This window comes from Podarcis cretensis (genome assembly GCF_951804945.1).
Source record: "Podarcis cretensis genome assembly, chromosome: 1".
In the NCBI taxonomy this organism is placed as follows: Eukaryota; Metazoa; Chordata; class Lepidosauria; order Squamata; family Lacertidae; genus Podarcis; species Podarcis cretensis.
The window spans coordinates 1,018,220-1,045,319 of NC_137170.1; the positions used below are offsets into that span (position 1 = coordinate 1,018,220).

At 49.9% G+C, this 27,100-nt stretch overlaps 1 long non-coding RNA gene across 1 annotated transcript in view; it reads left to right on the forward strand.

Annotated features, from left to right (window-relative positions):
- The first annotated feature begins 21,985 nt into the window (after nucleotides 1-21,985).
- LOC307209003 overlaps nucleotides 21,986-27,100 on the forward strand; it is a 54,596-nt gene continuing 49,481 nt past the window's right edge. Inside the window, exon 1 of the long non-coding RNA XR_013835287.1 lies at nucleotides 21,986-22,161. This is a non-coding gene — a long non-coding RNA (uncharacterized lncRNA). The remainder of the gene's footprint in view (nucleotides 22,162-27,100) is intronic.

Consider the following 27,100-nt stretch of genomic DNA (forward strand, 5'->3'; position numbering starts at 1 on the left):
TTTCAATACCTGTGTTATGTGGTCTTGGCGGCCGCTCCCAGCCACCAGTCTAGCTGCCGCATTCTGGATTAGTTGTAGTTTCTGGGTCACCTTCAAAGGTAGCCCCACATAGAGCGCATTGCAGTAGTCCAAGCGAGAGATAACTAGAGCATGCACCACTCTGGCGAGACCGTCCGTGAGCAGACAGGGTCTCATCCTGCATACCAAATGGAGCTGGTAAACAGCTGCCCTGGACACAGAATTGACCTTCCCCTCCATGGACTGTTGCGAGTCCAAAATGACTCCCAGGCTGCGCCCCTGGTCCTTCAGAAGCCTCTTCTGGCATTTTTATGCCGGGGATTTCTCAAAGTGCCCATTCTGAGATGCCATCACCTCCAAGAGCCAGAGATTATTGTGGGTTGGGGTAGAGGAAGGGAGAGGAAACCCCCGCAGGAGTCAACTTCTTCCCCTGTTGAAACTTTCCTTCTGTGCTGGAGTCGATCCCGTTGGCTTCCAACGTGGGGATGCAGTAATTTTCTGTCGCACGTAAAGGTTAAGGATTATTTACGAGTTTCCCTGGGGCTTTTGAGTTGACAATCTGATTGGTTCTAATCATCGTTCTATTCATTTCCTGACGCAATTAGAGTTGTTATTTGCTTTATTATGTTTACTTGAGGATGGCACAACAAAGCATTAATAGTGATTTGCTGGAGAGGCTGAGGAGGAGAGTGGGGGCTGGGAACCAGGCAGAGGAGGGGAGAAGGAGCCATGCCAGAACCAGGGCAGAGGATCGCTGCTTCTTCCCTGTCGCCTTCGGGTGGGATTGACAGCTGTCCAGTCCCTCCTCCCGGAGTAGCACTTCCCTGCACTGCAGGGGGTTGGACTAGATGACTCTTGGGGTCCCTTCCAGCTCTACAGCTCTGTGACTTGATGACTCCTGTTTTATTGGGTACAATTGCTTTTTGAGGAGGAAAATATTGGCTTATACATGACTTACTTAAACCGCATTTATTTCCATGGGCCTACTCGAAGTATGGTCCCAGCTCCTGCCCACCTAGCAGTTTGAAAGCACCCTTAAGTGCAAGTAAATAAATAGGTACCGCTTTATAGCGGGAAGGTAAACGGCGTTTCCGTGTGCTGCGCTGGTGCAGGCTCGCCAGAGCAGCTTCGTCACGCTGGCCACGTGACCCGGAAGTGTCTGCGGACAGCGCCAGCTCACGACCTCTTAAGTGAGATGGGCGCACAACCCTAGAGTCGGACACGACTGGCCCGTACGGACAGGGGTACCTTTACCTTTACTCGAAGCATGAGTAAGTCTGATGGGGAAGAGCAGGATAAGTCCCTTAATGTGGGCTCTATACCCCCCCAATCAAAATATACATCCCTTCGAATGTGCCCTCAGCACTTCAAGTTGCAGTTGCAAACTTATACATACGTTTCTTGTCATATCCTGGATTCCCACATTCCACTCTCCAGTCTTTTCCTTAGCTAGACTTTGCAGACCATTGTCTTCCCTGGATCCCTCAGTGCATGTCAGGAACCACCTGGGGCCCTGATTCCCACCTGGTCTCCTTGTTTCCAGGTGAATGGCTTTTTTTCAGGGTTCAGGTCACCGCAGTGGAAGCACAGCTCTCTTGCTTCCTTCTTGCAGCCATCCTCTCTGTCTTTCAGAGAGCAGTGAATTCCTATTTGCCAAGATTTGAATAAATGTTGGTGACCATCTTCATCCATTTCCCATCAGCTCCTCTTCTTCAGACTCGGCTCAGTGGGAGATACAGCTACAGAATTTCTGATACGTCCGTCTGGTTCTTGTCAGGAGTCAGTAGGAGGCTGGGATCCTGTTGGGTCTCCGGATGCCTTCCTGGCCCACCTTCCCACCCCTTCTGGGACAGGCACTTCCCATGACTTCTTTCATGGAATGAAATTTCGGAGGAGATGGTAGAACTGCAGAGTTGGAAGGAATCCCAATGCTCATTGAGTGCAACTCCCTACAGTGCGGGAACCGCAGCTCAAGAAGGCTTGAGAGGCGGCCACCCAACCTTTCCTTAAAAACCTCCAAGGAAGGAGAGTCCCCCACCTCCTAAGGTCATTCATTCCACTGTCAAACATCTCTTACTCTCAGAAAGTGCTTCCTAGTGTTTAGCTGCGATCTCTTTTCTTGAAATTTGAAACCATTGGTTCGGGTCCCACCCTCTGGAGCAGGAGAAAGCAAGCTTGCTCCCTCTTCCTTGGGGCAACCATTCAGATATTTGAAAAAGGTTCTCATGTCTCCTCTCAGCCTCCTCTTTCCCAGCTCCCTCAACCCTTTTTTTCCAGCTTGTCAATTGTTGTTGTTGAGTCGTTTAGTCGTGTCCGCCTCTTCGTGACCCCCTGGACCAGAGCACGCCAGGCACTCCTGTCTTCCACTGCCTCACGCAGTTTGGTCAGACTCATGCTGGTAGCTTCCAGAACACTGTCCAGCCATCTCACCCTCTGTCGTCCCCTTCTCCTTGTGCCCTCCATCTTTCCCAACATCAGGGTCTTTTCCAGGGAGTCTTCTCTTCTCCTGAGGTGGCCAAAGTCTTGGAGCCTCAGCTTCAGGATCTGTCCTTCCCGTGAGCTCTCCTTAGCTTGTCAATATCCTTCTTAAACTGGACACCGGACTCCAGAAAGGGTCTGACCAAGGCAGGATAGGATTGGTGGACCTTTCACTTCCCTTGATTATGGCTATTGTGCTACAGTATTTAAATTATATTTTTCCATCATGAGTCACTTTGTGCTCATTTGTGTTTATGTGTGAAGTTGCTGGTGTGATTGTGTCTTGAATTATGGCTGTATTTGAATGAAAGTGGTCCCAATTCAGCCAGGACCTCTGACTCTTGAGGAGGCCCATTTGGACAGGGTTGTGCTTGCCAGTGCTGCTTCTCCCTGGGCTGTCTGTCTCCTCCCTCCTCTCCACGCCCCGCACTGGCATCTCTGTGGCATCTTGCATCCGCCGTTCTAAAAATATTGTATCTATTTTGAACCAGCTCATCCTCCCTGGATCCTCAGGAAATGATAAAATGGGGAAAATCTATTCATGCCAAAATATCTCTCTCTGTTGGATTGCAGATGTAATGTCCCTGCAGTGACATAAGTCATGGGGGATTCGATCCTCGCTAGACATGGAAGTAAAAATGGGGGTAAACAGCAAATTGAAGCTCTTTGTCTTCTGGGATACGATCACTGTGTTCTTTGTGTTGATCAAGAGCAGCCCAGTTTCCTATTTCTTTTCTCAACAAGGCAGACAGTGCAGATTCTATGGACCTTTTTAAAAAGCATAATAAGTTATTGTGCATGTGAAATTTCATCCAGGATCAATCACATTCTAGTTCATTTCTGTCAGGGGTGGGGAACCTCCGGTCTGCGGGCTGATCTTGGCCCACCAGGGCGTCCAGTTTGGCCCATGAGGCCATTTCCCTCAAACCATGCCCACCTGTCAATCAGCTGACAATCAGTTGTGTTTCCTGCATTGCAAGGTGTTGGACTAGATGACCCTTGGGGTCCCTTCCAGACGTCCAATTCTATGGTTCTGTGGTTCTGTGACATCAGATGATGGGCAGGTATTTCCAATGGGGCATCTGATTGGCCTCTTTGAGAAGATGATGCTGGACTAGTTGGGTCTTTGGCCTGATCCAACAGCCTCTTCTTATTTACAAAAAGTGCCAGTCCCCATGGGCCCCACATTTAGCAAAGTGATTTAAAAGCTGGCGCCCCAAAGAATGTTGAGGAAATTGTTTTGATCCAACACGATCTCTGGATTTTCCACCTCCAGATTCCCCGATTCTGATTGCAAAAGTGGTTCTACCACCTTAGCAAACCCCACCCTCTTCTGACTCTTATTTCCAGACATTGTCTGGACTGCTGTGCAATCACAGCTGGGCACATTTTTCCTCCTGATTTTCCCTTACAGGTTTCCAGTGCTTAGAAAGCACATTGATTAAAACACTGTGCTGGGGAATCTGCCTTCATGACTTTGCACAATTGCAATTTAATCAGTGCTCAAAGGGGGGGGGGAGGCTGTTGGAGCAGAAAGCTCAGTATAGGAACATCCCATTCCAGCACAGAAGGCCTCACAAAAGCAAATGCTACACTCCTTCATCTAAAGGAACTGGACTGATTATTATTGTTGTTCTATTTATTTATATATATCCCGCCATTTTCCCTGGGCAGCCGAGGGCTCATCCACACGCTCTGTGCCTAGAGAGCACAGATCCAGGCACTTTTCCACCTGACCAACACTTTCTAGGCCTGGGTCTGAGTGGTTTCCCCTGGTCCCACTCCTTCCCCAAGGAAAACCCCTCTTTAGTGCTAAATCAGAGCAAACATCAATCCGGAGAAAACCCAAATCGCCATTTGTTCCAGTTGAGCACTAAAGAGTGGCAAAAAGGTCAGGTGGAAGGTTACCTTTAGCTCTTGGATGCCTACCCCCCAACTAGCATCAACTTGCCAAACAGGCTTGTCTAAAATGTCTTTATCAGGTGCCCAAAAGAGGACAGGAAAGGAACCTTCCTGGTGCCACTTGGCAGGGAGTTCCAAAGTGTAGATGCTGCTGCACTAAACGACCGAGTTCTTCTTATAAATGTGGATCAGGACTTATGTTGCTGCTGCTGTTGTTTTTACAGATTTATATTAGTTTTCCATAAAAGTTATACACTATAAACATAACATTTCCACACATTAAAAAATGTGTTCTTTTGAACCTTGAAACCTCCTTCCTTCCCTTTGTGGGTTCCAATTTTAAATTTTATTCCTGCATCTTTTACTGTAATCTATCTGTTATATAATCATAGTATCCAAAGGATCAGGTCTGATGTGGCAGCTGTAAGAGAGTGAGTTCTGCCAATGGAAGAGACCGAGGGGGCAGATATGGGGTAAGGTGATCTCTCGAGTAAATTGGTGCCAAGTTGTTGAGACTTTTGTACGCTATCTGTTCTTTACATTGTGCTGGAGATTGTCCCTCCTTCAGGCTGCCCCCTGCTTCGGATTGAACATTGGTAAACGGTCAAGGACCCCTGGATAGTTAGGTCCAGTCAAAGGCGACTATGGGGTTGCGGCACTCATCTCCGCTTTCAGGCCGAGGAAGCCAGCGTTTGTCCACAGACAGCTTTCTGGGTCATGGTGTGATGGCCTGGGATTCAGACTCGGATGCTGAACCTGAGGGATCCCAGCCTGTACAGGATTCCCCACCTCCAGAACCAGCTGAGCCGGGGCTGGGGCCTGAGCCTGAAGGGTCCTCACCTGTGCTGGATCCTCAGGTGCAGGCACCAGCTAAGTCTGCTCTGGCTCCTGAGGTGATGGAGAACCCATTGCCTGCAGGTGCTCCACTCTCAGCCCCATCAGGGGAAGCTGAGGTGGCCTCTGGGTCCCGTCACCCTCCAGCCTCTCCTGAGCTGCAGAGGCTCAGGGCAGAGAGGCGGAGGGAACTAAGTTCCTGCAGGAGGAGTGCTCGCCTCCAGGCCAGGAGAGGCGAGTCAGCAGAGGATCGGGGCCGCCCTATGCCTCAGGGCAGATAAAAGCCGGCCAGCCCCAGTCTCAAGTTGCGGGAGCAACATTGCTGGTTCCTGCCGGAACCCTGTCCTTCTCCTGACCCGCCCTGGCTCCCTGCTTGCAAGCCTGTTCCTGACTTCACACGACTCCCTGCTCTGCACCCAGATTCAGCTGCTACGGACTGCCTCCACGTTGCACTTTTGACCACAGACTGGACTTGGACCTTGCCTCTCGGGTAACCCACGGGACCAGCACACATGGGGCCAGAAGTACGGTACTAAACCGCTTCTGGTGCAATGGGACACTGTGACGGAAACCAGAGCGCATGGAAATGCCATTTACCTTCCCGCCGCAGCAGTCCCTATTTATCTACTTTTGAACTGCTAGGTTGGCAGGAGCTGAGACAGAGCAATGGGAGCTCACCCCGTCACGGGGATTCGAACCACCAACGTTCCGGTCGGCAAGCCCAAGAGGCTCAGTGATGTAGACCACAGTGCCACCCACGTCCCAGTTTGATTCTGTTTGGAGATCCCTTGTCTCCCTACATTGAAGAGTTCCCCAAAGCCCTTTAGACCTCATGATGAGGCATTCATACAAGACTCTTCATTTCTTTTTAACTGCAAAACTGAAACAGACCAGCACTTCACAGGAGGGAGATATTTCACTGGCAAAGGATGCCAGATCACTTGATGTAAGCACCCCACTCCTCACCATAGGGAACACTGCCAGTGGGGGGGGGGCTTCAAAACACACCCACCCTTCTTCAGCAGAGATTAGATCATGGAAGGGGGATTTCTCCTCCTCCTCCTTTTAGCAATAAGTTCTTGTGTTGTTGTTGTTGTTTTTAAAAAAAATATCAGATCAAGTTAGCATCTGAGCTCCAGAGAGAGAGAGCTAATCCCCGCATGGAAGAAATCGAAATCGAGAGCAAGATTTTCTTTGGACAATCCACTTTTATTAGAGATGAACTGATATTTTTGGGAGGGTTTTTGTATCAGCCATTCATGGAGGGAAGAGTGAAAATGAAATGCTCTTCTCAAGAAAAGTGTGTGTGGATCAAAGAAAGACACGTTGTCTGGAATGTGTGTGTGAGGCTGGGGAGGGTGTCCTTTAATTTCTTCTTCATGGTGGCTCAGAACTACCCCAAGGCTGTTTGAATCCCTGCTGCCACATATGAGAGATGGAGCTGGGTTTTTAGAAGAGGTGGCCAAGCGTTTTCCAGCAGAGGCCAAGGATGAAACCTGGGCTGGTCCCGTGGGTTTCCATGAGGCGTGGTCCGAGTCCAGTCCGAGGTCGAGGGTGCAGTATTGAGGCCGTCCGTCAAAGCTGAAGCTAGGTCCAAGGCAAGGAGTCGGGCGAGGTCAGGAGATCCGGCAGGACAGGGTTCAGGCAGGAACTAGCAACCAACAATGTTGCTCCTGCAACTTGGGACTGGGGCTGGCTGGCTTTTATCTGCCCTGAGGCATAGGGCGGCCCCGATCCTCAGGTGACTCGCCTCTCCTGGCCTGGAGGCGAGCCCTCCTCCTGCAGGAACTTAGTTCCCTCTGCCTCTCTGCCCTGAGCCTCTGCAGTTCAGGAGAGGCTGGAGGGTTCCTGGACCCAGAGGCAACCTCCGCTTCCCCTGACGGGGCTGAGAGTGGAGCACCTGCAGGCAACGGGTCCTCCATCACCTCAGGAGCCAGATCAGACTCAGCTGGTGCCTGTACCTGAGGATCCAGCACAGGTGAGGACCCTTCAGGCTCAGGCCCCAGCCCCGGCTCAGCTGGTTCTGGAGGCGGGGACTCCTGGGCAGGCTGGGATCCCTCAGGTTCAGCCTCCGAGTCCGAATCCCAGGCCATCACAAAACCGTCTGCCGTAATGCCAAGGACACCTCCCAGGGTGGGGTATGGACCCTCCCAGTTTCCTTCACCCCTTCTCAATTGGCATATTGGTGATATTTTTATTCTATGGAAAGAAAATTCAGAGCAGCTGAGTCAACTTTTGAATCCGTTATCTCTGGGGATACGGAGACACGTCTTCTGTCAGGATAATAGGACGATGAATATCTTAGACGTTCCAGTTTTCCAGGAAGGTGAACATCTGTCTGCCAGTTAATAAAGAAAACCCTACAGGCAGCAAAAACCTATTTATGGCTGGGAAAACTCCCAGTAATGCCATATGGACATTTTTGCTTTTTATTTTACATTTGAGATGTAATTGGGCAGATCTTCAAGTTTGTAAACAGGGGGCTTCCCAATCATTGAATTATATTCCGCAAGAGAAGGTGGTGTCCCGCTAAGTCATTCCCATAGCAGACCAACTCAAATCAATGGACGCAAATCACTTTAGCCCATCGATTTCAGTTGGGCTGCTCCTTGGATATCATCACCCAGGGTGTCCAAAAGTTTCAGTGATCATTTGTTGTCAACTGATAAAGTCTAAAATGCTTTATAGTCTTTCCACTCAGAGATACTGAGCTGTCTCACCTGATAATTCAGCATATTGAAGTGTAGGAATTGGTGCCTCTGGCAATATAGACTTTCCAAATGTTATTTGAGCATGGAGTAAAGTGTGCTTTCTGTGAATAATTAGATACAGAGGGGGAGTGCTTCTCGAATTCAGGATTTTATGAGCCTTGCTTAGGGCTGTTCTCTTAGTCAGGTCTCTCTCTTTCTCTCCCCTCCGAATTCATATTTAGCAATGCTGTTTTATATAATGTGTTTTTCAGGGAATTTTCCATAAGATGCAGTTGCCCCCTAATGCAGAAGGTGGTGATATAACTGGCATCTGACACCTTCATGATCTAGCTCCCATTGTGTGCAGAAGATGCTCCTCTTTACCCTGGTCCTTGACTACACAAACTCTTCCAGGGACTGTAATTTGATTTCAGTGGATTCCAATGTTGTATTTTAAAATTCTTTCAACCACTTTGGGACCCAGTGCTGAAGCATGTGTAGGAAATGAAACCAAGAACATCAGGAGAGCCTTCGGGATCAGGCCAATGGTCCATCTGGTCCATTATCTTGGTCTCACAGTGGCCAACCAGATCTGGCATGCAGTGAAACTTTTGTAGGGGAAGAGTTAGACCCAGAGGCACCAGCTTGTGAGGGCAACGGGTGTGTGTGTGTGTGAGAGAGAGAGAGAGAGAGAGAGACATCATATGCATGACATCCCAATGTCGCAATGCCATGCATGACAGCATTGTGCCTCCCTCCCTAAGCCGAGCAAAGGAGTCCCAGGCTGTAGAAAGGAAGCACCAGTCTCTAACACTATCATACTCTGATTTACCAGGAACATTTAGGGAACTACTCTGATCTCCTGAGTCCACTGACGAGATGCCAGAAGAAACCCATGAGAAGCTCAGAAGAACCTGATGGACCAGGCCAGTAGCCTGCCTTGATCCTGTTCTTCTCACAGCGGCCAACCAGGACATCATCAAGCCTGACCTGAGCACAAGGGCAGCTCTCCCCTCCTCTGGCTTCCAGCAAGTGGCATTCGGAAGCATATTATTATACTGTCATATCTCGGTTTGAATGTGCTTCGGGATGAGCACGTTTGAGTTGCGCTCCAAGGCAACCTGGAAGTAATGGAACGTGTTACTTCCGGGTTTCACTGCTTGCGCATGCGCAGACGCTCAAAATGATGTCACGCACATGCGCAGAAGTGGCGAAAAGCAACGCGCATGTGTGCAGACATGCTGTCGTTATTTACATTTGCTTCGGAAACGGATCCCATTCACTTCTAGAGGTACCACTGTATATATTAATAAGCAACTATGCTTTTGAGTTCTGGTGCTGGAGGAGACTCTTGAGAGTCCCATGGACTGCAAGATCAAACCTCTCCATTCTGAAGGAAATCAGCCCTGAGTGCTCACGGGAAGGACAGATCCTGAAGCTGAGGCTCCAAGACTTTGGCCACCTCATGAGAAGAGAAGACTCCCTGGAAAAGACCCTGATGTTGGGAAAGATGGAGGGCACAAGGAGAAGGGAACGACAGAGGACGAGATGGTGGGACAGTGTTCTCGAAGCTCCCAGCATGAGTTTGTCCAAACTGTGGGAGGCTGTGGAAGACAGGAGGGCCTGGCATGCTCTGGTCCAGCGGGTCACGAAGAGGCGGACACGACTAAACGACTAAACAACAACAACAACAACAACAACAATCCTACATTTAAAAGACATCTGAAGGCAGCCCCGCTTAGGGAAGTTTTTGATGTTTAATGCCGTATTGTGTTTTTAATATTTGATTGGGAGCTGCCCAGAGTGGCTGGGGAAACCCAACCAGATGTGTGGGGTACAAATAATAATAATAAATTAAATAATAATAATAATAATAATAATAATTAATAATAACCCCTGTCTGTGGAGGCATAGCAGAGCCATCGCAGCTCGTTCCAGGAGATGCCTGGACTCTGTGCCCAAAGTGTCCGTCTTCCTTCTCTGAGTGAGGGGCTTGCTGGTTCATGAAGAGGAGCCTGTGTCCTTTCTTTGGGGACGTGGTCCCCCCTCCCCGCCTGCCACACAAGCAGGCTGCCGTTTCCTAGAACTCCGGATCTCAGGAATCAGGCGCCAAGCCCAGTGTGGTCACGTCTGTCATGCTGTAACTAACCTCCGCATCCCTTTAATTACCTTCCCTCCATCTTAGTCCCCACCTCCACCCCCTCTTTTTTGGTCTCTCTCTTTAATTGCCGCTGCATAATCATCTCCAGAGAAAAAACATCTGCGGTTTTTATTGATCGCTTGTTTCCTTGGGGAGGATTTTGCATTGTACTGCTGCGTAATTTAATTTCTTCCTTTTCCTTCTGATACCCACCACAGTCTTGAGTGGTTTTTCAGTCTCTCTCTCTCTTGGCAGGGGGAGCAAGGAGTGCAAAAGGACTTTCTCGTTCCCAGAAGCTCTTTCTCTCCATCCTGCTGCAAGACCCCCCCCCCCCGGGCCCAGAAAGAATCCCGCCAGGCAGAGGGAACCAGCTCTTTCCCATCCTCGCCTGCCTGCTCTGCTTGCATGCGCAGGATTGGTGCGGCCACCTGTGGAGAACTGTGCCCGATTCTGATCCCCTACCCTCAAAACGGATACTGCATTTGGAAAATGAAATATACTCGGAGTTGAGAGTGGATTTCATGCTCTTTATTCAGCTCATAGTGGTGAGGAGGAATGGAAGTTCCCCCAGAATGTCTGCTTTATATCCATTATTTACACAATGGGCCCTAAGTGATTGGCTAATTCCAGAATTCACCTGTAGGCCAATCAGGTTGCGGATTCATTTCCACCTGGAGCTGGATTGGGTGGCTCCTGTGGACCAATCAGACTGCTGCATTCTGGATCCTATTGTTCTAGGACCAATCAGACTGCTGCATTCTGGATCCTATTGTTCTAGGACCAATCAGACTGCTGCATCCTGAATCCTATTGTTCTAGGATCAATCAGACTGCTGCATTCTGGATCCTATTCAACTCAGTACATAACAGAAAAAGTTCAGAAAAGGGCTGTCAAAAGGATCGAGCGGAGGGACTCCCATGAGAAAAAAGAGACTTTAGAGAAAAGGAGAATAAGAGTTTGTAAAATGAGTGAAGTTCGTAAAATGATGTGGCAAAATGTTTTTCTCCCTCACAATACTAAAACTAAGGGACATCCAAAAAAGGTGAAAGTTGGGACTACGCAGCACACAGTTAAACTCTGGAACTCCCTGCCACAGGGCTGGACACCAACCTAGGCAGCTTTAAAAGAGGATTGGATAAATTCATGGAGGAAGGGCCATGGAGGGCTCCTCTTTGCCAGGATGGCTATGTCTCTCCCTTCACAGGCAGAGACAGCAATGGTTCTGAATCCCAGTTGCCGGAAACCACAAGAGGGGAGAGTTACTCTTGTGCTCAGATCCTGGCTAAGGGTTTGTCAGGGGCATCTGGCTGGGCATTGTGAGAAGAGGGTGCGGGTCTGGATGGGCCCCTTTGGGCTGACCCAGCAGCCAGCTCTTCCTATATTCTCTTTTATATTTTAAATTTTTATTGGAAATTTTATTCACAACATAACATCACCCCCACCCCCCAATACAGAAATCCACCCTCATTAAACGTGAACATAACATGCAATGAGCATAACATACAATACAAACAACCAAATAAAAGACTTCCTTTATCCTGTATGTGGCCTCCTTATTTACTTCTTATAAGCTGTTTCCCTTATGAATAATTATTAAGATTTTTCTAATTATAACTGTTATGTACTGAGTCAAATAGGATCCAAACTGCAGCAGTCTGATTGGTCCTAGAACAATAGGATCCAAAAGGCAGCAGTCTGATTGGTCCTAGAACAATAGGATTCAGAATGCAGCAGTCTGATTGGTCCTAGAACAATGCAGCAGTATGATTGGTTGGCAGGAACCACCCAGTCATGCTCCAGATTGAAGTGAATCCACAACCTGATTGGCTTACAGTAGAATTCCGGAATTAGCCAATCATGTGCAGCCCATCATTCCTCCTCACCACTATGAGCTGAATAAAGAGCATGAAATCACTTTGCGACTCTGAGTATATTTCACTGGCGACGAAGGTGGGATCCCGCTGAGCTGACTGCCACACACAGCACCGCAGCACCGCCACCTGCCGCACCGCTGCCTCGCACCGTGTATCCAGGCTTCAGCTCCGGGACACAAGGAACTCAGAATGGCAACCGACAGCAGCTTCTCGCCGTTCAACCCAGCATCCGGAGACTGGGAAGCGTACGCCTCCCGTTTCACCTTCCTCCTAGAAGCCAAAGGGGTCACCGATGAAGAAGACGCCAAGAAGAGGGCAATATTCTTCAGCGTTTGCGGAGAGGAGACATTTGAAATCGCCCGGGCTCTCCTTGCGCCTGAAGACGTTGCTACTGTTCCATACAAAACAATAATGGAACAGCTGAAGGGGCACTTTTCGCCACAGCCCTCAGTGGTAGCTCGTCGAAATGCCTTCTATGCAAAGCGGCAAGCCCCTGGGGAAACCATAACTGGGTTTGTGACCTCTCTCCGCCAAGCCGCCCGGTTCTGCAACTTCTCAGAGCTGGAGAACATGCTTCGTGACCGCCTCGTCGGTGGCCTGAGGGATGAGAAGCTGCAACGACGCCTCTACGCTAAGAAGAACCTAACGTTCCAGGTCGCTCTGGAGGAGGCCCTGGCAACGGAAGCTGCCGAGAGGTCGACGCAAGAGGCACGGCCGAGCCAGCCATCCCAACCGAGGGTCCACCACGAAGACCTCACCGACGACTCAGGATCTGACAGGGAGGAGGTGCACCGAGTACAGCAGCGCACTCAAGCAGCCCACATACCACAGCTGCCTCGACGAGAAGGAGGGAACTGCGCAAGCTGTGGAGAAAGTCACGAGAGGAGGACCTGCCGTTTCCGCAACGCAGAGTGCAGGCAGTGCAGAAAAGTGGGACACATCGCCCGGGTGTGTCGGGCTCGGCCCACCCGATGCCAGGCATCAGATGACCAATCCAAGAACCCCAGGTCCCGGGGCCCAACGCACCAAGGCAACTCGACGGAGCTCACGGACTTCCAGGTATACCAGTTGCCCCACCCCAACGTAGAAAAAATTTATGTGGAGGTACAGATAGAGGGGGCCCCATGCCGCATGGAGCTTGACACGGGTTCAACTCTATCCATAATCTCGGCAAGGACCTTAAGGAAACTGTGTCCTACTGGGGGTCCCAAACTCAGGCCGGCCCCATTCACCCTCCGGGACTTCCAGAAACGTAAGGTCCCCACAATGGGGGTGGGGACCTTCAGGGTGCAATACCGAGGGCGGACGCGGCAACTGGACTTACTTGTGGTCAAGGGCCCCTACATTAGCCTACTGGGATTGTCATGGTTTGGACCACTGGGGCTAGCTGTCACCGGGGTGAACCACACTAGCTTACAAGTGGACGTGGACGCCATATGCAAGGAATTTCCGGGGGTTTTCGATGGGAAATTGGGACAGTATACGGGCCCCCCCATTGCTCTACAGCTTGACCCCGCAGTACGACCGGTCAGGCTCAAGGCCCGCCGGGTCCCGTTCGCCCTGAAACCCCGTATAGATGAGGAATTGGACCGGCTCATGGAGCAAGGAGTGCTGGAACCGGTGCCTAATGCCCCCTGGGAAACCCCAATCGTCACACCTGTCAAGCCTAATGGTTCAGTCCGCATCTGCACAGACTACAAATGTACTATAAACAAGGCCCTCACGGCCCATGCATACCCAGTGCCAGTGGTCAGCCATGTCCTTGCCACCCTGGCTGGGTCGAAAATTTTTGGCAAGCTGGACTTGGCCCAAGCATATCAACAGCTGCCAGTAGATGAGGCCACAGCAGAGGCACAGACGATTGTGACGCACAGAGGAGCATTCAGGGTAAAGCGGCTGCAATTCGGTGTCAGCGTGGCACCAGGCATATTCCAGAATCTAATGGACTCTCTCCTTAAAGGGATTCCTGGCGTCACCCCCTTCTTCGATGATGTGTTGATTGCCGGGCCCACACCAGAGGAGTTTGAGGACCGCCTCCGCACCGTTCTGCACCGTTTCCAGACAGCAGGTCTCAAGGTGAAGCGGGAAAAATGTCTACTAGGAGTGCCCCAGGTGGACTTTCTGGGATTTATGGTGGACGCAGAAGGGGTCCACCCGACTGGGGACAAGGTACGGGCCATTTGTGATGCCCCAGCGCCCAAGAACAAGACTGAACTTCAGGCCTTCTTGGGACTATTGAACTTTTACCATTCCTTCCTTCCCCACAAGGCGGCGGTAGCGGAGCCCCTACACAGACTCCTGGACAAGCGGGCCCCTTGGGTGTGGGGCCAGCGCCAGGAGGCCGCATTCCAGGCAGTCAAGGACTTGCTTGTCTCAAACTCGGTCTTGGCACACTTCGACGAGAGGCTGCCGGTGGTGCTAGCATGCGACGCCTCACCCTATGGCATTGGCGCTGTCCTGGGACACCAACTCCCAGATGGAAGAGAGGTACCGGTGGCATACTTTTCCCAGACACTCAACGCAACTGAGCGGAACTACTCACAAATTGACAAGGAGGGTCTGGCAATCGTGAAGGGAGTTAAAAAATTCCATGATTTCTTGTACGGGCGGCCCTTCACCGTGGTGACTGACCACAAACCGTTGCTTGGCTTGTTTGCCCCCGAAAAGCAGACCCCCCAAGTGCTGTCTCCTCGCGTCCTCAGGTGGTCAATTTTCCTTACCAGCTACCAGTATGCACTGATTCACCGCCCTGGGAAGGCGATGGGCCATGCGGACGCCCTCAGCAGGCTGCCACTACCGGAAACAGGCCCTGACCCAGCACCTGCACAAGAGGTTATGAGCCTGGAGCTGCTTCCTGACCGCCCCATTCAGGCACAAGAAGTTGCACACCATTCCAAGAAAGATAGGGTCATCTCCCGGGTCCTGGACTGGGTGTGGAGGGGATGGCCCAGCAGCAGCCCCGGGCCAGAATTCGCCGGCTACACAACCCGCAAACATGAACTGTCGGCCCACAAGGGGTGCCTGTTATGGGGAAGCAGGGTCGTTGTTCCCCAGCCCCTCCGAAATAGGGTCCTCACAGCCCTACACGAGACACACCCTGGGGTAGTAAGAATGAAGGCCCTTGCCAGGAGTTATGTGTGGTGGCCGGGGATTGACGGAGAGATAGAGGCCTGGGTCAAACACTGCCAGGCCTGCCAAGAATCCCGCCCAGATCCCCCAAGGGCCCCAGTCCAGTCCTGGGAGTCCGCCCGAGCACCATGGTCACGACTGCATGTGGACTTCGCTGGCCCCTTTCAGGGGAAAACATTCTTCATAGTGGTGGACTCCTACACCAAATGGCTGGAAGTCGCACTGGTACCGTCCACTTCTACGTCCGCAGCCATCCGGGTACTACGCAGGCTGTTTGCTACCCACGGGCTCCCTGACACTCTCGTCTCAGACAACGGGACTGCATTTACGTCAGGAGAATTCCAAACCTTCACAGCGCAGAACGCCATCCGCCACATCCGTTCGGCGCCATTCCACCCTGCCACCAATGGCCAAGCAGAACGCATGGTGCGGACCACCAAGGAAACCCTTCGCCGCATGACGCAAGGGGATTGGGAGTACCGCCTTGCCACATTCCTTCTAGCACAGCACAGCACCCCCAGCTCAACAACTGGCAGGAGCCCCGCTGAACTACTAATGGGTCGGCGCCTTGCAATCAGATTGGACCGCCTTCACCCCGATAGAGCTCAGGATGAGGTAGTGGTGGGGGAAGGCAGGAACCCCCGGACCTTCGAGGCCCAGGACCCAGTGTACGCAAAGAATTTTGGGGCAGGCCCTGCATGGGTACCCGCCACAGTCACCAGGGTCACTGGCCCCGTGTCGTACGAGGTGCTAACAGATGGGGGGCAATGCTGGCGCCGCCACTGCGACCAGATACGCCGACGATTCCCGGGAGAAAACCAGGAGGAGGAGGACAGGTCAGAGGAGTCCCAAGGGAACAGTGGGGCAGTGAGGCCCATAGAGCAGCAGGGGCCAGCAGGAGAGGCAGAATCAGTAAATACAGAGAGGACCCGTGAGGCTGAAAGGACACCGGAACCAGAACCACGACTGAGCGAGCCGGTTGCACCAGACCAAACAGCCCCATCACAGCCAGCATCCTGGGAACACGAGCCAGAACCTGAACCCCGGACCAGGGAACACCCCAGGCCGCAACGCACACGTAGGCCGCCAGCGTACCTTGAGGACTATGAATGTGACCTCCCGGGCAGGACTGGAACTTAGAGGGGAGGGGTGTTATGTACTGAGTCAAATAGGATCCAAACTGCAGCAGTCTGATTGGTCCTAGAACAATAGGATCCAAAAGGCAGCAGTCTGATTGGTCCTAGAACAATAGGATTCAGAATGCAGCAGTCTGATTGGTCCTAGAACAATGCAGCAGTATGATTGGTTGGCAGGAACCACCCAGTCATGCTCCAGATTGAAGTGAATCCACAACCTGATTGGCTTACAGTAGAATTCCGGAATTAGCCAATCATGTGCAGCCCATTGTGTAAATAATGTATATAAAGCAGATACTTTGAGGGGACATTCATTCCTCCTCACCACTATGAGCTGAATAAAGAGCATGAAATCACTTTGCGACTCTGAGTATATTTCAATAACTTAAATATCCACAAAGTCTCCTGCAGACACTGACTGAAACAAGTCCAGGTATGTAATTTAGGGCTCTGTTTTGTGAAGTATTCTCTGCATTTCCCCCACGCTTTTCGAAACTCTTGTCTAGTGTGATCTCTAACGTGCCTCTGTTAATCTAGCCAGTTCAATATACTCTAAAAGTTTGTCTTGCCATTCCTTTTTTGTTGGCACAGTTTCTTTTTTCCAGTTTTTAGCAATTAGGATCCTTGCCGCTCCTGTGGTGTGGCATGGAGGAATATTTTCTGATCTTCTCTTGCTATACCTGTGTCTGTTATTCCTAGTAGAAAAGCTTCAGTATTTTTTATAAAGTTATACTTTATACCCTATATTCTCATGCTCCACTTGCTGGAGACTATTATCATCATTATATTAATTTATATTCTGCCTTTTCCCCAGATCATGACTGAAGGCTGCTTCAGCCAATGCAGATACAATGCTGAAAGCTAAAAAACATATAAAAGACAATCATAAAAAGTAATTAAACTGTAAAAGGATATAAAACGCAAATCTATGCAGATAATAAAAACAGCACGGCAGTATCAAAAGGAAAAAAGAAAAGAAACGCTCACTTTTCAAAGGCCTTTTGGGATAAAAAAGAAAAGGTATTTGCTTGCCGGGGAAGCACAGCAAGGAGGGAAGCAGTCTGGCTCCTCTAGGCAGGGAGTTCCAAAGTTGCCTGGGAGGAGCCACCACTGAGAAGCCCCTCTCCCACATCCCCACCAAATGATCCTGGGGGGCGCTAGGGCCAAGAGAAGGGTCTCCCCAAAAGATCTCCCAGCCAGGGCAGAGGTGGATTTAAGGCAGCACAACTGGCTCCCCCCAACTGGTGCCACTGGGCATCACAGCTATGGCTTGGTGCATGCGCAGAGCAGAAGGTGAGAGGCAGAAGGGGGCATATTTTGGCCTCACACAGGTGCTGCTGAAATTGGAAAAATTGGGGGATGAGCATATACTGTTCCCAACCCTGATCCTGCGGAAAGCCATCTAATTAGATTTTAATTTGATCCTGACTTGTTTTCAGGAGGTAATTTAATTATTGTTTGGTTTTATAGGTAAAGGGACCCCTGACCATTAGGTCCAGTTGTGGCCGGCTCTGGGGTTGTGGCGCTCATCTCGCTTTACTGGCCGAGGGAGCCGGCGTACAGCTTCCGGGTCATGTGGCCAGCATGACTAAGCCGCTTCTGGCGAACCAGAGCAGAGCACTGAAACGCCGTTTACCTTCCCGCTGGAGCAGTACCTATTTATCTACTTGCACTTAGACGTGCTTTCGAACTGCTAGGTTGGCAGGAGCAGGGAATGAGCAACAGGAGCTCACCCTGTCATGGGGATTCGAACCGCGACCTTCTGATCGGCAAGTCCTAGGCTCTGTGGTTTAACCCACAACGCCACCCGCATCCCTGGGACTCCTTCTTGTCTCCTCGCCTGATGAAAAGACCAGTTGCTGTCGTAACAAGTTCCATTTTAATATGATCAAAAATGAAATTCAGGCTTCCAGGTGTCAGGCGACCGCAGGCCATTGTGTTCATGCGCAAAAGACAGTGCGCTCTGCGCTGGAAAGGGGGAGCAGGAGAAAGAGGTGCGATTTTGCAGGGCCTTTTCCCTCCGCGTGAAATACTTTTCTGGTTGTCGTCTAAGTGACAGCGACTGTCACTCAGGCAACCCGAGTTAAGAAGAATATTGATAAGCTGGCAGGTGTGCAGAGGAGAGCGACCGAGATAATCAAGAGCCTGGAAACCCGACTCGTATTTATGAAGAAGGGTCGAGGGAGTTGGGAGAGAAGATACGAGAACCACTTTCACATACCTGAAGGGTTGTCACACGGAAGAGGGAACAAGCTTGTTTTCTGCTGTTCTAGAAGGTGAAGCCAGAACCAATGGATTCAAGTTACAAGAAAGGAGATTCTGACTCAATTTTAGGAAGAAGTGTCCAGTAGTAAGAGCTGTTTGACAGTGGAAAGGACTCCCTTGGAAGGTGGTGGGCTCTCCTTTTCAGCAGAGGTTGGGGGGTCACCTGTCAGGGATGCTTGAGCTCAGATTCCTGCACTGCGGGGGGTTGGACTAGATGGCCTTTGGGTCCCTTCCAACCCTACGATTCCATGATTCTATTATGCTGTTATTCTCTGCCTGCTGGGAGCAGTGCTGGATTTACATATAAGCTAAACCCCACTCCTGCTTACCATCCCAGGCCGCCCATCTGCGGCCACATTGTTCTTTTTTTTATCAGACCAAAATGATCAGACAACAGCAAAGGTTGCTAGGTTTATCGAGGGTGCAGTGAGATTAAGGGCCACTATCTGAACAATAATCTTGGTCAGTTGAATGCCCTTTTTACCCATTGTTGTCTTTTTAATTGTATACATTGCTTGTTTTATGTTGCTATGGCCGTTGGCTAATGCGAATGAAGTTTATCTATCTATCTATCTATCTATCTATCTATCTATCTATCTATCATCTATCATCTATCTAAACAAGCTATAGCTTAGGGCCCCACTCTCTTGGGGGCCCCCAAAAAAAATTAAAGGGAAAAAAAACCTGGATGTACATTTCCAAAATAGAAGATGAAAAACAAATGAAATAAAACCTACATCCAGCGTGTTGTGTTGTGTACGCTCCTATGATGTAAGTCATGGCCCCCGCCTGCTCGCCTGCTCCCTCAAATATCACTGGTTTACTCCTTTCTATATATAGGGCGCCTACATTCTGCATGGACTGGTTGCAGGGCAACATGTGCAAATGGCTTGCAATACCTATGAGGTCCATAAATTACCATATAGCATATATTCAACACAAAAAACAGTGACCATTGGTTGTTGACAAAGGACAGCTGGACATAGAAAGGGCCCCATTAGCTTCAGGAGCGGAGGGCCTCATCAAACCTAAATCCAGCCCTGGCTGGCATGTATCTTCCCGAAGCTAGAGGAGCAGGTTTCCAATATATACGGCTACACTTTTATTTTATAGTACGTAGTTGTCCTCCTCCATCGGGGCAGGGGAGGGGAGGAGGGTCCTTCGAAAACTATCCCTGCTGTGGTATTGTCATTGTGGTTCCCACCTTTCAATGGTCGCAGGCTCTGGAATAACAGCAAATGCAACTCAATATCTCTCTTCCACTTGATAGATGGGGTGGAGTGGGGGAGAGAGAGATGAGGAAATTTTATACTCCGTAAAGGAGCCCTCAATGGAAAGTGGAGAATAAATTCTTAGGCAGCAGCTCTATTCAGAGGTTTGTAGCGGTTAACAAATGGCGCATCTGACCTCAAGAAGAACATAACCCAAGTTATTTGACCTCCCCTGAAGGTCCGAAAGAGGTCTACATTTTGGGAAGGGATGGCTGATTTCATGAACTGACGGGGGCCACTGTTGTCTCCAGGCTAAATAATCCATGTTTTCATAGAGTTGTGGAGTTGGAAGGGACCCAAAGCGTCATCTAGTCTGACCCCCTGCGGGAGCTGTATGTTGTTGTACCAACGCAACCCTTCAGAGGTGATCTGGCTTGATAAGAAAACTGGGCAGGCCTTCACTGCTGTGGAGCGAAAGGAAAGCCTAACAGTCAAACGTTTCGTTTATGGATTAAATGCAGCATCAAAGAGAGAGATGAAACATTCATGCCCAAATCTCGGATTCCTCCCTGGGTGGCTCCTCGCACAGCCTGCAGCCTCCTCTCCACGTGCGCAGAGTGAACTCCCTGCCTTTTGTTTGCCTTGAAGTCTTCATCCAAACGGACGTCCCTATTAAACAAAAAGGGCTAAACTGCACTCAGAGACTCAGATGCGAAACGCGGCACAGCCTCCCAATCAGTTCATTAAGTCTGAATAAACACATGGAAATTAATATTCAACTTTCATTCTCATATAGCCAAATTAGAAGCCAGCAAAGAGGGAAAGAATGTAATCTAATTAAACTAATGAGAGTTGTGCTAATAAATTGCCCACCATTAATTCTTTATTGCAGCAGGAGCGGCTCGTGAAGGAGACGTCGGCAGCCCCACCGACCTGCCCCTGACACAGGGTGGGGGGGCTTCGAAATCAGTTGGTTCTCCCATCAGCTTTGCATGTCCCCCAACCGCTTCAGGGAAAAGCCAGAGATCTGCAAGGCGTTGGAGCCGAGGAGACCCACTCCCAGAGCTCAGTTGCTCCTTATTTTTAGAGAGACATTCACCCACCGATTGTTTTTATTCAATTAAACTGTTTTTTTTTTTTTGGTTTTTTTTTTTTTGAGAGAAATGTACTTTATTCAAAAAGTAACTCCAATCTACAACGGCAGCAGTCAAGAGTGTACATGATGGTAGAAGTATATTGATTTTAACAAAGCCATCTGGTGATGTGAACTTCTGAGCACTGCGTCTTTTTTCCTCACACATTAAGCTGTTGTTGTTGTTTTAAAAGCACCTGAAAGTGGTTTACCAAAAGACAAAACAATAAAATCCATTAAACAATGACAATACTTTAAACACATACAAAAAGTTAAAATTCACACTGGCATTTCTACGCATCTGGGTAGGATCCTTTTGTTGTTGTTTAGTCGTTTAGTGGTGTCCGCCTCTTCGTGACCCCCTGGACCAGAGCACGCCAGGCACTCCTGTCTTCCACTGCCTCCCGCAGTTTGGTCAAACTGGATCTTCTTGCAGTCCATGGGACTCTCAAGAGTCTCCTCCAGCACCAGAATTCAAAAGCATCAATTCTTCAGCGATCAGCCTTCTTGATGGTCCAGCTCTCACTTCCATACATCAGGATGCTTTTAGCAGCTGCCAAAAAAGAATCAAGTTGCCAGCTTGATCTCAATAGGCAGGGAGTTCCAAAGTGGAGGCGCAGGGAAGCACCGGAGGAGAGAGTTGCACTTGGGCTCAAACCCTACAGGTGGGATTTCCGTGGTGGCATCTGGTCGGCCACTGGGAGAACAGGAGGCTGGACTTTGGGCCTGACCCAGGAAGCTCTTCGTTAAGTCGATAGAAAAATCTGTTGGAGAGGGAGGTGTTCCTTCTCAGCTCCTGATCTCCAACGTGGATGCCATGGAACGAGGAGCTGCCAGTTAATTTTGCTTTACTTCTTTCTTGTTTCTTATTTACTTCTTTCTTATTTCATTGCATTCATATTGTCTTTTGCATCCATGGAGTCAGGGGCATCTTTTTAATATTAGGTTGGGAACCACCCAGAGGGGCTGGGGAAACACAGCCAGATGGGTGGGGTATGAACAATAAATTATTGTTATTATTATTATTATTATTATTACTACTACTACTACTACTACTATGTTTTTACATAAGCTGTAAGCCGCCCAGAGTGGCTGGGGCAACTCGGTCAGATGGGCATGGTACAACTAAGTTTGTTGTTGTTGTTGTTGTTGTTGTTGTTATCTACAGGTGTGTTTTTTTCTTGTGCTTATCTTCCTTCCAAAGTGGCTGGACACTTTCATTTCCAGAGAGAGAGAGAGAGAGAGAGAGAGCAGGAGGGATTCAACATCCATTTCTGCACCATGGAGTAACTTTTTCTATAAGGCTATAAATACAAGACTTTTCACCCGGGAACACGGAGCTGACGAAAGAGGTTTGTTTCCCCGCTCTGTAAAGCTAATTTGAAACCCAATCAATAACCCAAACAGAGACAAACTGAGCTCCCCAAAAATATCCAAAGAAGAAGGGATCTGCCTCTTGCAAAGAGCGTGGCTGGGAAGCACAGAACCATTCTGAGCATTTGAGTGAACGTAACTGGGTCACAGGGATCCTTTACGCATCCGGCTCAGAGACTCAGCTGGGATCTGGCGCTCTAAAGCTAGATCATCCCGCCTCCTCTCGGCTTCTGCCGCTTGGCTTGCAAAATCCTCCCAACCGCCTTTGTTGTGCAGTGTCGCATTTGTGATGCTCCGAGTGTCTCCATGGAAAACTTTCAAGTCTGGCAGGCAGGCTCAGCAGAAGCCTCGAGGACCTGGTGGAATTTCCCCATTTTGACTTACAATCAATGGGGGGAGAGAGAAGGAGGCCTTGTTTGCTAAGTAATTTTTTAAAAATGATCCGATGTTTTTATGCCTCCACCAGAAACCGTAGCGTGCCGATGGGAGGTGTGGGGGAGGGGGCCAATCCAACAGAAATTCCTTTTCATGGAATCATTGCATTGCAGAGTCATTAGAACTGGATATGGAAGAACTGATTGCTTCAAAATTGGGAAAGGAGTACAACAAGGCTGTATATTGTCTCCCTGCTTATTTAACTTCTATGCAGAATTCATCATGCGAAAGGCTGGGCTGGATGAATCCCAAGCCGGAATTAAGATTGTCGGTAGAAATATCAACAATCTCAGATATACAGGTGACACAACCCTGATGGCAGAAAGTGAGGAGGAATTAAAGAACCTTTTAATGAGGGTGAAAGAGGAGAGCGCAAAATATGGACTGAATCTCAACATCAAAAAAACGAAGATCATGGCCACTGGTCCCATCACCTCCTTGCAAATAGAAGGGGAAGAAATGGAGGCAGTGAGAGATTTTACTTTCTTGGGCTCCATGATCACTGCAGATGGTGACAGCAGCCACGAAATTAAAAGACGCCTGCTTCTTGGGAGAAAAGCAATGACAAACCTAGACAGCATCTTAAAAAGCAGGGACATCACCTTGTCGATAAAGGTCCGTATAGTTCAAGCTATGGTTTTCCCAGTAGTGATGTATGGAAGTGAGAGCTGGACCATAAAGAAGGCTGATCGCCGAAGAATGGATGCTTTTGAATTCTTGAGAGTCCCATGGACTGCAAGAAGATCCAACCTCTCCATTCTGAAGGAAATCAGCCCTGAGTGCTCACTGGAAGGACAGATCCTGAAGCTGAGGCTCCAAGACTTTGGCCACCTCATGAGAAGAGAAGACTCCCTGGAAAAAACCCTGATGTTGGGAAAGATGGGGGGCACAAGGAGAAGGGGACGACAGAGGACGAGATGGTTGGATAGTGTTTTCGAGGTTACCAGCATGAGTTTGACCAAACTGCGGGAGGCAGTGGAAGACAGGAGGGCCTGGTGTGCTCTGGTCCAGGGGGTCACGAAGAGGCGGACACGACTAAATAACTAAACAACACAAAGGGACCTCCAGGGTCATCTAGCCCTATCCCATGCAACGCAGGAATCACAGACTTTGCACAAGCTTCACTGAAAAGAAAGTTGTTGCGTTTTAATGAAGGGCCTTGCACATTTAAGGAAAAGAGCAGCAAAAAAGAGACATTTCGTGTTCAAGAATGGGGCAGTTTAACCCCTTCTCACCCTGCTGCAGTCCTGGTGAAAGCTGCTCCTTGCATCAGAGGAGAGGTCAGCTTGGCTCTGGCCAGTGTCTAGGCATCAAAGCTTCTGTCTCCGCAGACCAGAGCGGCGTCCAGGACCCAACTGCAGAAAGTGGGGGTCAAGCCTGTCTGCCAGGGTTCACCCCCACCCTCTGTCCTCTCCAGTTGCCCATTGATCTGTGGTTTCTCCCCCAAAGGAACCACTCTGCAAATCTCAATGTCCAAATGTGTTTTCTCTCAAAATCAACTGTTCTAAATACTCTTTCATACATACAGTCATATTTCGGGTTGCAGACGCTCCAAAATGCGGAAGTAACAGAATGGGTTACTTCTGGGTTTCGGCAGTCGCGCATGTGCAGAAGCACTAAATTGCACTTTGCGCATGCGCAGAAGCGCTAAATCACAAACTGCGCGTGTGCAGACACACTGCTGCGGGTTGTGAACATGCATCCCGAATGGATCACGTTTGCAACCTGAGCGTCCACTGTAATTGGAGCCACAAGATGCACTGGGACATTTGGTCAACAGCAAGAACAACAATGGCTGAATGTCCCGGTACAACTTGCGACTCAAAAGATAGAATTATAGAACTGTAGAAACTTGTTTTCCACTCTTCCTGATGGTAAGACCCAAACCAATGGGTTCAACGTACAAGAAAGGGAATGCCAACTAAATCTCAGGAAGAACTTTCTGAGGACAAGAGCTCTTGGGCAGTGGAAGGTGTCAGGCTCTCCTTCCTTGGAGGTTTTCCATCTGAGGTTCGATTGGCACCTGCCAGGGATTCCTGGGATTCCTGCCTTGCAAGGGGGTGGAATAGATGCCCCTCAGGATCTCTTCCAGCTCTACAATTCTATGTTTGCATGAAAGAGGGCACCAACAGGGGTGATGTGACAGTTTCAGCTGGGAAGGAAGGAAGGAAGGAAGGAAGGAAGGAAGGAAGGAAGGAAGGAAAAAGCAGAGGAAGGGGCAATGAAGGAAGGGCAAAGCAAAGGGAGGAAAGGAAAAGCACAGGAAGGAAGGACAGAAGGAAGGAGGGAAGGAAGGAAGGAAGGAAGGAAGGAAGGAAGGAAGGAAGGAAGGAAGGAAGGAAAAAGCAGAGGAAGGGGCAATGAAGGAAGGGCAAAGCAAAGGGAGGGAAGGAAAAGCACAGGAAGGAAGGACAGAAGGAAGGAAGGAAGGAAGGAAGGAGCCCTCACTATTTCCAGGGCTAACTGTTGCTTTTCTTCCCCCCTTCCCAACCCTTTTCCAGGAAGAGGTGGCGGTGGTACTTGGAGCCATTTCTGCCGGAATGAGCGAAGTGCCGAGGGAAGGCCATTTATTCTGATTAGCCTGCCTCATTACACAAACACAAATGTTGCTTAAGCAAATGAAGCCAAGCTGCCTCCTCGCTCTTCCAAGGAGGCCCTTTGCGGCCCCGCCAACAGAATGCGCCAACGGAACCCAGAGCGCACTGGCTGTTTCTTCCTCTTTGAACATTCATTGGGGCCTCGACTGGAGGCCTCCAGAACTGGAGGAGAGAAAGAAGGCAAAGAAGAATGGGCTTCAGCGCCTGCAGAGGGAGCAAGAGCAGGAAGAATGCCTCAGAAGAGCCTGGTGGATCAGGCCCATGACCCAGCCAGCCCAGCCTCCTGTTCCCACCATGGCCCCCAAGATGCCTCTTCCGGGAAACCTCCAAGCAGGATTCGAGCACCAGAGCAACTCTCCCCTCCTGGGGTTTCCAGCAACTGCTCTCCAGAAGGATGGCTGAGCACAGCCATCTTGGCCAGTAGCCTTCCTTTAAATAATGGTTGCAATAATTAGAGCCATCTCGGTAGGTGGCTGTGGTGGGATAATGAGCTGCTTGTGCGTTGAAACTCGATCCCTCAGAGCTCACTCAGTGTAGTGAAACCCTGCCTTGAGAGGAGCCCTTGAGCATGGCTCCCTCAGTCGCTGGTAGAATCTGACAGTGGGCGTTTGCGGAAGCGTTTCCAACATAAAAGCTGTTTCACAGACATGCGCCTCCTGGATTCCCTGCGTGACAGTTTCCGGCGGGGGGTGGGAGTCCTTAAGGGCTGTTCTGATACCTCCTCGCTGTTCCCACTGGAAGTATCCCAGAGCCTCCCCTCCGACTCCCTTTCCTTTGGAGCTCCCGCACTCCCCCTACTGGTTCCCTCTTCTGCTGAAGAAGAGGCTCTCCTATTCTCCTGAAGCCTTCTCACCACCTGTCCTTCCGATGGCAGTTCCCTGACATCCACCTCCCCCCCAGGGCCCCCTTCACCCCCTCCCGCCTCTTCTCTTACTGGCGGCGAGGACGGAAATCCCTGGAAGGAACTCCCCTCATCCTCTGAGGATTCAAACACTTCTAACCACGGCCTACCGCCTCTTTCCCCCTCTTCCTCTTCTTCGCCGGAATCTGTTTCCACCTCCACTTCCGACTCTGGGAACCCTTCAAATTCCCCTTCCTCATCTGTAGTCCCGAAGTGTTCCCTCCTAAACCTTGCCACTGGTTGTGGTTTACTTGGGAAACGCCGATGAAACGTTTCTATTAAAATCTCGTCTTTGACTTCCTCTGCCGGTACCCATGCGTTTTCTGACTCTTCCTCCCCCTCCCATTCTACCAAGTATTCCACCTGATTCCCCTTCCACCTGGAATCAATGATCCCTGCCACATCCATGTTGCGTTCTCTCTCTTCTATGACGGGTGTCCGGGTGACCTCCCTCTCATGTTCCCCCCACTCACACCCCTCTCTGTATGGCGACAGTAATGACCTGTGAAATACTGGGTGCAATTTCATGTGACTGGGCAATCGGAGTTTGAATGCTACTGGGTTGACCTGCTGTATGACCTCAAAGGGTCCCAACCGTTTGGGTCTCAATTTCTTACACCCTCCCTTGAATGGCAGTCCTTGGGTGGATAGCCACACCCGGTTACCCACCCTTATGGTTTCGCCTTCCCTCCTATTTCTGTCAGCTTGCTTCTTATATTCTTCTTTGGCTTTCTCTAAGTTGAGTTGGAGCTGACGGTGGATCGCTTCCATCTCTTCAACAAAATTTTCCGCTGCAGGTACACTCCACCTTCCCCCGCCCTCTCCTGGAAACGCCCGAGGATGACACCCATAATTGGCTAGAAAGGGACTCATCCCTGTGGACACGTTCTCCGCGTTGTTGTAGGCAAATTCTGCCAGAGGTAACCAGTCCACCCAATCCGTTTCTCTGTCCTTTACATAACACCTCAGATATTGTTGCAAAAC